Below are 13,382 nucleotides of genomic sequence, written 5' to 3'. Positions count from 1 at the left end.
AGGAACAAACTAACAATTCAAATGAGATACAGGAGTTGAAACAATTCAGAATGTTCGAACAGACATGGAAAACCTTATCCAAAATCAAATCAATGAATTGAGGGAGGATATAAAGAAGAAAGGAATGAACAAAAAGAAGAAATTGAAAGTCTGAAAAAACAAACACAGAACTTATGGGAATGAAAGGCACAGTAGAAAAGATGAAAGAAAAAAAAAACAATGGAAACCTACAATGTTAGACTTCAAGAGGCAGAGCATAGGTTTAGTGAACTGGAGGGCAGGACACCTGAAATCTGATGAGGAAAAGAAAATATAGGGAAAAGAATGGGAAAATATGAGCAGAGACTCAGGGAATTGAACAACAACATGAAGCGCACGAATATATGTGTTGTGGGTGTCCTAGAAGGAGAAGAGAAGGGAAAAGGAGGAGAAAAACTAATGGAGGAAATTATCACTGAAAATTTCCCAACTCATAAGATGTAAAATTACAGATCCAAGAAGTGCAGTGTACCCCAACAGAATAGACCCAAATAGACATACTCCAAGACACTAATCAGTACGTCAGATTACAAAGAGAAAAAGAGAATCTTGAAAGCAAGAGAAAACAATCCATCACATATCAGGGAAGCCCAATAAAACTGTGTGTAGATTTCTCAGCAGAAACCATGGAGGTGAAGAGAGAGTGGGATGATATATTTAAGATACTGAAAGAGAAAAACTGCCAACCAAGAATTCTATATCCAGCAAAATTGTCCTTCAAGAAGAGGAGGAGATTAAAACATTTTCAGAAAAAAATCAGGATTTTTGACCAAGAGACCGGCTTTGCAAGAAATGCTAAAGGGAACACTAGAGATAGATAGGAAAAGACAGGAGAGAGAGGTGTGGAGAAGAGTGTAGAAATGAAGACTAGCAGTAAAGATAAAAAGAAGAAAAATTAGATATGACACGTGCTGGTTTGAAAGGATGTATGTACCCTTGAAAAAACGTGTTTTGATCAAAAATCCCATTTTGTAAAGGCAGAATAATCCCCCAGTCAATACTGTATATAATTAGATCATCTCCCTGTAAGTTTAACCCAATCAAGAGTGGCTGTTAAGCTGGATTAGGGGAGATGTGTTTCAACCCATTTGGGTGGGTCTTGATTGGTTTACTAGAGTCTTGCAAAAGAGAAAACATTTTGGAGGAAGAGATTCAAGAGAGAGCAGAGAAGAACAACATAGCCACAAGAAGCAGAGATCCCGCAAGCCAGTGACCCTGGAAATGAAGAAGGAAAATTCCTCCCAGGGAGCTTCATGAAACAGGAAGCCAGGAGAGAAAGCTACCAGATGATGACTTACTTGCATACGCCCTTCGATCCAAGAGAGAAACTGACTGTGTTCACCATGTGCCTTCTCACTTGAACTTCATCGACTTTCTTGAACCAAGATATCTTTCCCTGGATGCCTTTGATTGGACATTTCTATAGACTGTTGTAATTGGGACATTTTCTCAGCCTTAGAACTATGAACTACCAACTTATTAAATTCCCCTTTTTAAAAGCCATTCCATTTTTGGTATATTGCATTCTGGCAGCTAGCAAACTAGAACATCATATAAAATCCAAAAGGCAAAATGGTAGAAAAAAGTACTGCCCTTACAGTAATAACATTAAATGTTAATGGATTAAACTCCCCAATCAAAAGACATAGAATAGCAGAATGGATTTAAAAACAGGACCCATCTATATGCTGTCTACAGGAGATGCATTTTAGACCCAAGGATAAACAAAAGGTTGAAAGTGAAAGGTTGGGGGTGGGCCACAGTGGCTCAGCAGGCAGAGATCTCTCCTGCCATGCCGGAGACCCGGGTTCGATTCCTGGTGCCTGCCCATGCAAAAAAAAAAAAAGAAAGAAAGAAAGTGAAAGGTTGGGAAAAGATATTTCATGCAAACAATAATCAGAAAAGAGCAAGAGTAGCTATACTAATATCCAACAAATTAGACATCAAATGTAAAACAAAAGAGACAAAGAAGGACACTATGTATTAGTAAAAGGAACAATTCAACAAGAAGACATAACAATCATAAATGCTTATGCATTGAGCCAGCGTGCTCCAAAATACATGAGGCAAACATTGAGAAGAGAAAAAGACACATCTGCTATAATAGATGGAGACTTCAATTCCCTGCCACCATCAATGGAAAGAACATCTACACAGAGGATCAATTAAAAAAGCAGAGAATTTGAATAATACAATAAATGAGCTAGACTTAGCAGACATTTATAGAACATTATACCCTACAATAGCAGCATACACCTTCTCAAGTGGATCATTTTCAAGGATAGACCATATGCTGGGTCACAAATAAGTCTCAATAAATTTCAAAAGATTGAAATCATATGAAATACTTTCTCAGATCATAAAGGAATGAAATTGGAAATCAATAAATAGGCAGAGGGCCAGAAAATTTACAAATATATGGAGGCTCAACAACACACTCTTAAACAACCAGTGGGTCAAGGAAGAAATTACAGGAAATATCAGTAAATATCTCGAGGAAAATGAAGGGACAACATATTAAAACTTATGGGATGCAGCAAAGGCAGTGGTAAGAGGAAAATGTATTGCCCTAAATGCCCTAAATGTCAAAAAAGAAGAAACAGCAAAAATCGAGGAATTAACTGTCCACTTGGAAGAACTAGAGAAAGAACAGCAAACTAACCTCAAAGCAAGCAAAAGGAAAGAAATAATGAAGATGAGAATAAATGAAATTAAGAATATGAAAACAAGCGAGAATATCAACACCAGAAGTTGGTTCCATGAGAAAATCAATAAGATTTACCCTTAGTGAGGTTGACAAAAAGAGGAAGAAAGAGGATGCAAATAAATAAAATCAGGAATGGAAGAAGAGACAAAACCACTGACCCAGCAGAAATAAAGGAGGTAATGAGAGGATACTATGAACAAGTTCATGCCAATAAACTAGACAACGTAGATGAAATGGACAACCTCCTAGAAAGGCATGAACAACCAACATTGAGTCGAGAAGAAATAGATGACCTCAACAAACCTTCACAAGTAAAGAAATTGAATTAGTCATGAAGAAGGTCCCAAAAAAGAAAAGTCCAGGAAAAGATGGTTTCGCACGTGAATTCTACCAAACATTGAAGAGATACTTAATACCAATCCTGCTCAAACTCTTCCAAAAAATTGAAGAGGTGGGAAGGCTACCAAATTCATTCTATGAAGCCAACATCACCCTCATACCAAAGCCAGACAAAGATATGACAAGAAAAGAGAACTAAAGACCAATGTCTCTAATGCATATAGATGCAAAAATCCTCAAGAAGTTTTGCAAATTGAACCCAGCAGCACATTAAAAGAATAATACACCATAACCAAGTAGGATTCATCGCAGGTATGCAAGGATGTTTCAACACAAGAAAATCAATTAGTGTAATACATCATATCAACAAATCAAAGCAGAAAAACCACATGATCATCTCGATGCAGAAAAGGCATTTGACAAAATTCAATATCCTTTCTTGTTGAAAACACTTCAAAGGATAAGAGTAGAAGGGAACTTCATCAAAATAATTAAGGGAATATACGAAAAACCCAAGCTAACATCATCCTCAATGGGGAAAAACTGAAATCTTTCCTCCTAAGATCATTAACAAGACAAGCATGTCCACTATCACCATTGTTATTCAACATTGTGTTAGAAGTTCTAGCCAGAGTAATTAGAGAAGAAAAAGAAATACAAGGCATCAAAATTGGAAGGGAAGAAGTAAAACTCTCACTGTTTGCAGATGATATGATGCTATTTATCAAAACCAAAAAATAATCTACAGCAAAACTACTGGAGGTAATAAATGAATACAGAAAGTGGCAGGTTACAAGGTCAACACTTAAAAATCTGTAGTGTTTCTATACACTAGTAACGAGGAATCTGAAGGGGAAGTCAAGGAAAAAATTGCACTTACAATTGCAAGCAAAAGAATAAAATATTTAGGAATAAATTTAACTTAGAATACAGAAGACCTATAGAAAGAAAACTACAAGAAATTGCTAAAAGAAATCATAGGAGACCTAAATAAATGGAAGACATACCATGTTCATGCATTGGAAGACTAAATATAGTTAAGATGTCAATTCTACCTAAATTGATTTATAAATTCGATGCGATGCCAATTAAAATCTCAAAACTTACTTTTCAGAAATTGAAAAGCCTATAACCAAATTTAACTGGAAGGGAATGGTGACCCGAATAGCTAAAAATATCCTGAGAAAGAAAAATGAAGTTGAAGGTCTCATACTATCTCACTTTAAGGCATATTATGAAGCTACAGTGGTCAAAACAGCATGCTACTGGCATAAAGATAGATATACTGACCAATGGAATCAAGTAGGGTGTTCAGATATAGACCCTCTCATCTATGGACAATTGATCTTTGATAAGGCAGTCAAGCCAACTCACCTGAGACAGAACAATCTCTTCAATAAATGGTGCCTAGAGAATTAGATATCCACATGCAAAAGAATGAAAGAGGATCTGTATCTCACACCCTATACGTTAGCTCAAAATAGATCAAACACCTAAACATTAGATCTAAAACCATAAAGCTTTTAAAAGAAAATGTAGGGAAAGATCTTATAAAATTTGTAATAGGAGGTGATTTCCTGGATCTTACACCCAAAGCAAGAGCATTGAAGAAGTAAATAAATAAGAGGGAACTCCTCAAAATTAAACACTTTTGTGCATAAAAGAACTTTGTCAAGAAAGTTAAAAGAAAGGCTACACGTGGAAGGCAGTATTTGGAAATGGTATATCAGATATGGGTCTAGTATCCAGAATATATGAAGACATTGTTCAACTCAACAACAAAAAGGCAAACAACCCAATTACAAAATCGGCAAAAGACATGAACAGACACTTCTCAGAAGAGGAAATACAAATACCGAAAGGCACATGAAAAGATGCTCAACTTCCCTGGCTATTAGGGAAATGCAAATCAAAACCACAATGAGATATCATCTCACACCCACCAGAATGGCCATTATCAATAAAACAGAAAACAGCAAGTGCTGGAGAGGATGTGGAGAAAGAGGCACACTTACTCAGTGTTGGTGGAAATGTTAAATGGTACAATCACTGCGGAAGGCAGTTTGGCGGTTCCTCAGGAAGTTAAGTATAGAATTGCCATATGATCTGAAAATACCATGAGGGCAAAGACACAAACAGACATTTGCACACCTGTGTTTATAGTAGCATTATTTACAATTGCGAAGAGATGTTAACAGCCCAAATGTCCATCAACAGACGAGTGGCTAAACAAGCTGTGGTGTATACATATGATGAAATATTATGCAGCTGTAAGACAGAATAAAGTCATGAAGCATGTAACATCATGGATAGACCTTAAGGACATTATGCTGAGTGAAATTAGCCAGAAACAAAAGGACAAATACTGTATGGTCTCACTGATTTGAACTAACATTAGTGAATGAAGTTGGAAAAGTTCAGCTAAGAACAGTGACCTTCAGGAGATAGAAATTGGGTAGATATTGGGTAATTGGAGCTGAAGAGATAGAATTGTGCAACAGGACTGATAGTAAAAGTTCAGAAATGGATAGCACAATACTACCTAATACAATAATGTTTGTACTCTGAATGAAGATGAATGTGAGAATGATAGAGGGCAGAGGGCTGGGGGCACAAATGAAATCAGAAGGAAAGACAATAAAGACTGAGATGGTATAATCTAGGAATGCCTAGAGTGTATAGTGATAATGACTAAAAGTACAAATTTAAAAATGTTTTTGCATGAGGAAGAACAAGAGAATGTCAATACTGCAGGGTGTTGAAAATAAATGGTAATTCATATTTTAAAATGTGTAAGACTAAAGCAAAAAATGTTTATTTGGTACAAAATTTATAATTTGACTAGTGCGTTTCCTAATATAACTTATGTGGAGAGGTTAATTGAACATCATAAGTACATGGAACCTTGAGTAGGGCATGAGATTTTGTAGGTTTGTCCACAGTGATAAATGTGGACACCCTGATAAATCCTAGAGTGATTTTAACAGTGAATAAAAAAAATATTTGCAAAGTTCCCTAGGGGGAATGACGAGAAAGGGGGGAAAATTCAACTCCCCATGTGGAGAATTCCTGATATTCTCACAAGCAGTTGGGACAAACAAAACAATAGGTCAAGCCCTCAATCTTTTTTTTTAAATTTATTTATTTTTTGTTAATTTTTAAAAACTATAACAACAATCAAACACAAACATTCTTAACATATGATCATTCTGTTCTACATATATAACCAGTAATTCACAATATCATCACATAGTTGCATATTCATCATCATGATCATTTCTTAGAACATCTACAAGAATTCAGAAAAAGAAATGAGAAGACAACAGAAAAAATTCATACAAACCATACCCCTCATCCCTCCCCTTCATTGATCACTAGCATTTCAATCTACTAAATTTATTTTATCATTTTTTCCCCTATTATTTATTTTTGTTCCATATGTTTTATTCATCTGTTGATAAGGTAGGTAAAAAGAGCATCAGACACAAGGTTTTCACAATCACACAGTCACATTGTGAAAGCTATATCATTATACAAACACCTTCAAGAAACATAAGCCCTCCAATCTTGGGGTTTGTTCATATGAAACCTATTCTTGCAAAGGATAGGCTAAGCCTACTTAAAATTAGGCCTCAGAGTCACCCCCAAGAATGACTTGTTGCTCAGATGTGGCCTCTCTCTCTCAGCCAGCACAACAAACAAACTCACTGCCCTCCCCCTCTGTACATGGGACATGACTCCCAGGAGTGTCAACCTTCCTGGCAACGTGGGACAGAAATCCTAGAATGAGCTGGGACTCAGCATCAAGGGATTGAGAAACCTAGACTGTAAGGGGGAACAGAGAAATGAGACAAAATAAAGTGTCAATGGCTGAGAGATTTCAAACAGAGCTGAGAGAGTATCCTAGAAGTTATTCTTATACATTATATAGATATCACCTTTTTAGTTATGGTATATTTGAGAGGCTGGAGGGAAGTGCCTGAAAATGTAGAGCTGTTTTCCAGTAGCCATGTTTCTTGAAGATGATTGTATAATGATATAGCTTTCGCAATGTGACTGTGTGATTGTGAAAATCTTGTCTGATGCCCCTTTTATCTACGGTATGGACAGATGGGTAAAACATATGGATTAAAAATAAATAATAGGGGGAACAAATGTTAAAATAAATGTAATAAATTGAAATGCTAGTGACCAATGAAAGGGAATGGTAAGGGGTAAGAAAATAATAGGGGAAACAAAGGCTAAAATAAATTAGGTAAATGGAAATACTAGCAGTCAATGAGAGGGAGGGGTAAGGGGTATGGTATGTATAAGTTTTTTTCTTTTTTCTTTTTATTTCTTTTTCTGAATTGATGCAAATGTTCTAAGAAATGATCATGGTGATGAATATACACCTATGTGATGATATTGTGAGTTATTGATTATATTCCGAGATTGGAATGATCATATGGTAAGAATGTTTATGTTTGTATGTTGCGTTTTAAGAAATTTTTTAATTAAAAAGAAAGAAGAATGCATTATAAATATCCTCCATGATAGCCTCTTGACTGAAATTTCTCAGCCACTGAAACTTTATTTTGTCTCATTTCTCTCTTACCATTTTTGGTCAAGAAAGCTTTCTCAATTCCTTGATGCTGGGTCCTGGCTCATCCCGGGAATTATGTCCCACACTGCCAGGGATATTTATATCCCTGGGAGTAAATGTCCCACATACGGAAGGAGGACATTGAGTTCACCTGCCAAGTTGGCTTAGAGAGAAGCCACATCTGAGCAACAAAATAGGTTCTCTGGGGTTACTCTTAGGTTTAATTTTAAGTAGGCTTAACCTATCCTTTGTAGGAACAAGTTTCATAGGGGAAAACCCCAATATTTAGGGCTCAGCCTATTGAATTGGTTGTCCCCATTGCTTTGAAAAATATCAGGAATTCCCCAGATGGGGAAGTTTAATCTTTCCTCCTTTTTCTTTGCAAACACTATTTTATACTCTGCCCAAATTACTCTGAGATATATCAAGGCATCAAACTAGACTGTTGTGCGACTTACACCTTATTCAAGATTCCATTTAATTATGCTGTTCAAATAAATTGGTAATATAAGTTAAAGTAGATAATTCACTACCCAAAATATAAATTTTGCATGAAGTTGACATCTCCCCCTTTGGACTCACACAGAAGTTGAAGTTTTAAAATATCCTTTACTGTTACTCTGATTTATCTTAGTCCTATCCATATCAGTTTCTCTCATTCTAGTCGAAGTTTGATCACTTTTTCAAGTTTATAAACAGTTGCTGTATGGGGTAATGCTGACCTTCATAGCTTCAGTGAACCAGGGTCTCAGGTGTCACAAAAATACCTGAAGTTTCAGGGATCGACTAGGTTATACACAAATAACTCAGTATATCAGATTTAGAAATAACAATTACAACTTCTGAATATATGGGACTACTGTAAAAGCTTACAATTTATGACCCTTTACAATAGGCCCCTACCTGATAACCCATTTGTATATTATAGTTAGTCCATATGAGTGAGACATGACAATATTTGTCTTTCGTTTTTGACATTTCATTCAACATATATTTCTTAAGGTTCATTCACCTAGTTGTATGCCTCACAACTTCATTTCTTCTTGCAGCTGCTCAGTAGTCTACTGTATGATGTATACACCACAGTTCCCCCTTCTATTTATCAGTCTTAACCTTAGACCACCTCCATCCATTGCAAATCACTGACACTGCCACCATAAACACCAGTGTGTAAATGTCCAATTGTATTCCCACTCAGTTCCTCCAGGTATATACCTAGCAGTGGGGTTGCAGGATCATATGGTAACCCCATCCCTAGCCCCCTGTGGAATCATCATGCTGCCATCCAAGGGGCTGCACCTCTCAAAGCTTCCCTACCAGCAGTGAATAAGTACATCTCTTTCTCCACATTTTCTCTAGCACTTGGTTCTCTCTGTTCATTTTTAAACAGTTTTATTAGCACATCATATGATCCAAACTAAGTAAATAGCCATGCCTTTGCCACCATAATCTATATGGAGACAATTCCTTTTCTTCCAGAAAGAATCTATATCCCTTCTTTATATCCCCTGCTTGTAGAATTTAGTTTTGGTCCTTGTTATATTCTGTGGAAACATATTACAATGTTACTGTTAATTATAGACTCTAGCTTGCATTACTGTACTTTTTCCTGTACACCATCCCATTTTCAACACTTTGCAATGATAACATTCATTTGTTCTCCCTCGTGCAAAAACATTTTTATATTTGTACATTTAATTACCATCACTCTTCACTCTAAGTTATGCCATCTCAGTCTCTATCCTCTTTCTTTCTGGTGTCATAACGTGCCCCAAGCCCTTCTCCCACAACCACAGTCACATCCATGTACTTTTGTTTTTCACTCCTCCACTACAATAATACATTCCTTATTTGAAACATATATCAGATTTTTATTATAAAGGTAATAGAAGTGCAGACAAAAAATTTTTAAAAGTTAAATGTAGAAAATAAAGGTAGTTTTTCTTTCACCTACTAAATAACACTGTCCCAGTGTTTCCCTGTTAACTGGTTACATATGTAGAGTACAATCCCATTTCTTTTAAATGTTTCCAATTATTTTCTAATTTTGTTCTTAATGTGAATGGAAACTTAGATTTTTCTATTATATTTTCTAGCTGCTTTGACGTGTAAATATGTGAAAGCCGAAAATTTTATTTTTATGATTTGTCCACATTCTCATTTTTATATGAACTCTGACTTATTGTTCACATTGATTTTATTGCCTAGAACTTTGAGGACAATGTTGACTATTGCTCATAATAGCTGGCAGGCTTCTCTTTTTCTGACATGATTATCATGCCATAATCTTCTTTCTGTTCCAAATATTTTCAGAAAAATACCAAAAACTTTCCCAGTGCAACTTGAAATCTCAAAACGGAATAAATAATGTAATTTTTTAAAAGTTAATCCTGTGGTAATTAACAAACATGACTTTTCCAAATGTGATTCTGTAACTTGAGGTGATCATACATTTTTTCGCTTAACCCACTACTGTTATGAATTATAGCAATGGAATTTTATTGTTGAACTATCTTGTGTTGCTGGGCTAAGACTTCCTTGGTCATGGTGTATTAACCATTCAATGAACTGCAAGATCTTTTTTGTATTTTATTAAGGAAGATTGCAAATGTAAGTGATGCTGGTTTAGTGTTTTAGAGCAGGTGTGTCTATGAGTGTATATGAGTGCTTTGTCAGTCTTACCAGTTAGTCACCCAAACACCTAAAGCATAGTGGCTTTGAACCATGCCATTTTCTTCTCTCATGATTCTATGGGTAGACAGGGTCTTAACCAGTTTCATTCAAATGGTGCTTGGGGCTGTAATCTGGAAGCTTGACTGCGACAGGTACAAACTCTCCCTTGCCATGTGGTCTCCATGTGGCTCTCTCCAGCAAGATGGCTGCAGCCCAGGGCTGCGGAATGTAGGTGTGGGCACTCCTGTTTTTTTAAAGGTTTGGCCTGGTGATGACCTCATTGTGTCAGTGAATGCAATCATGGGCTAACCCAGATGCAATGAGGGACTACACAACCATATGAGTGCAGGAATGGCAAGAGGTTATCACAGTCAAATAAAGATATTGGCATGTTGGTAATCTAAAATAAGTTGGTTTCATTCCTTTGTTCCTAATAAAAATGTAACCTTTTAAAGTTCCTTCAAGACCTACAGAACCATCTGGTTTGCAGTTTTCTGGGGAGAGATTTGGATCTTTGATGAAATTTAGTTTTAATTCATTCAAGTTATCTACTTATCTTGAGTAAATTTTGTTCTTTATGCTTTCCTAAAACTATTAATCTCTCTATATATTTTTTAAAATACCAAAAAAACACCAAACAGAAACATTTGTAACTTTTTTTTTTTACATGGGCAGGCACCAGGAATCGAACCCAGGTCCTTGGGCATGGCAGGCAAGCATTCTTACCTGCTGAGCCACTGTGGCCTGCCCACATTTGTAACTTTTGATCATTCCATTCTACATATATAATCAGTAATTCACAATATCATCACTTAGTTGCATATTCATCATCATGATCATTTCTTGAAACATTTTCATCTACTGAGAAAAAGAAATAAAAAGAAAACAGAAAAAAAACATACATACCATACCCCCAACCCCTCCCCCTCACCGATCACCAGCATTTCATTCAAAATTTATTTTAACATTTGTTCCCCCTATTATTCATCTTTATTCCATCTGTTTTATTTGTCTGTTGCTAAGGTAGATAAAAGGAGCATCAGACACAAGGTTTTCACAATCACACAGTCACATTGTGAAAGCTATATCATACAATCATCTTCAAGAAACATGGCTACTGGAACAGAGCTCCACATTTTCAGGCAGTTTCCTCCAGCCTCTCCACTACATCTTGACTAACAAGGTGATATCTATATAATGCATAAGAATAACCTCCAGGATAACCTCTCAACTCTGTTTGGAATCTTTCAGCATTGACACTATATTTGTCTCATTTCACTCTTCCCCCTTTTGGTTGAGAAGGTTTTCTCAATCCCTTGATGCTGAGTCTCAGTCATTCCAAGATTTCGGTCCCACGTTGCCAGGAAGGTCCACACCCCTGGGAGTCAGTTCCCACATAGACAGGGGGAGGGTAGTGAGTTTGCTTGTTGTGTGTGTTGGCTGGAGAGAGAGACCACATCTGAGCAACAAAAGAGGGTCTCTTGGAGGTGACTCTTAGGACTAATTTTAAGTAGGCTTGACCTATCCTTTGTGGGGTTAAGTTTCATATGAACAAATCCCATGATTGGGGTCTCAGCCTATAGCTTTAATTGTCTGCACTGCTTGTGAGAATATCAAGAATTCAACTTGGGGAAGTTGAATTTTCCCCCATTGTCACCATTTCCCAAAGGGAACTTTGCAAGTACTATTTTATTCACTGTTCAAATCACTTTGGGAAAGCCAACAAAATCTCATGTCCTACTCAAGGTTCCAGGTTCTTATGGTGTTCAATTAAGCTGTCTACATAAGTTATATTAGGAAATGCACTAGTCGAAATATAAATTTTGTACCAAATAAACTTTTTTTGCTTTAGTTGCACATATAAGGTAAACTTTTAAAATATTGATTGCCATCTATTTTCAGCACCCTGCAGTAATGACATTCCATTATTTTCCTCATGCAAAAACATTTTTTTTAATTTGTACATTTAGTCATTATCATTATACACTCTAGGCATTCCTACATTATACCATCTCAGTCTTTATCATCTATCTTTCTTTCTGATTTCATTTGTGCCCCCAGCCCTCCTTCCTCTATCATTCTCACATTCAGGTTTATTAAGTGTTTTAACATAATTGTATTACAGATAGGTAGTATTGTGCTGTCCATTTCTGAGTTTTTACATTCAGTCCTGTTGCACAATCTGTATCTCTTCTGCTCTAATTACCCAATATCTTACCCTATTTCTACCTCTTAATGTTCTCTGTTACCAATGGAATTCTCCAAATTTATTCACTAATATCAGTTCATATCAGTGCGACCATACAGTATTTGTCCTTTTGTTTCCGGCTAATCTCACTCAGCATAATGTCCTCAAGGTACGTCCATGTTGTTAAATACTTCATAAATATATTCTGTCTTACAGCTGCATAACATTTCATTGTGTATATATACCACAGTTTGTTTAGCCACTCGTCTGTTGCTGGACATTTTGCTGTTTCCATCTCTTCACAATTGTAAATAATGCTGCTATAAACATTGGTGTGCAAATGTTGGTTTGTGTCCTTGCCCACATGTCCTCTGAGTAGATACCTAGCAATGGTATTACCGGGTCATATGGCAATTCTATATTTAGCTTTTTGAGGAACCGACAAACTGCCTTCAACAGCAGTTGTACCATTTGACATTCCCACCAACAGTGGATAAGTGTGCCTCTTTCTCCACATTCTCTCCAGCATTTGTCGTTTTCTGTTTTATTGATAATGGCCATTCTGGTGGGTGTGAGATGATATCTCATTGTGTTTTTTTTTTATTAATTAACGGAAAAAAAGAAATTAACCCAACATTTAGAAATCATACCATTCTACATATGCAATCAGTAATTCTTAACATCATCACATAGATGCATGATCATCGTTTCTTAGTACATTTGCATTGGTTTAGAAGAACTAGCAACACAACAGAAAAAGATATAGAATGTTAATATAGAAAAAAAATAAAGTAATAATAATAGTAAAAAAAAACAAAAAACAAAACAAAAAAACCTATAGCTCAGATGCA

The sequence above is a fragment of the Tamandua tetradactyla genome, chromosome 1 (genome assembly GCF_023851605.1).
Source record: "Tamandua tetradactyla isolate mTamTet1 chromosome 1, mTamTet1.pri, whole genome shotgun sequence".
Lineage (NCBI taxonomy): Eukaryota > Metazoa > Chordata > Mammalia > Pilosa > Myrmecophagidae > Tamandua > Tamandua tetradactyla.
This window is presented reverse-complemented; position numbering follows the sequence as displayed.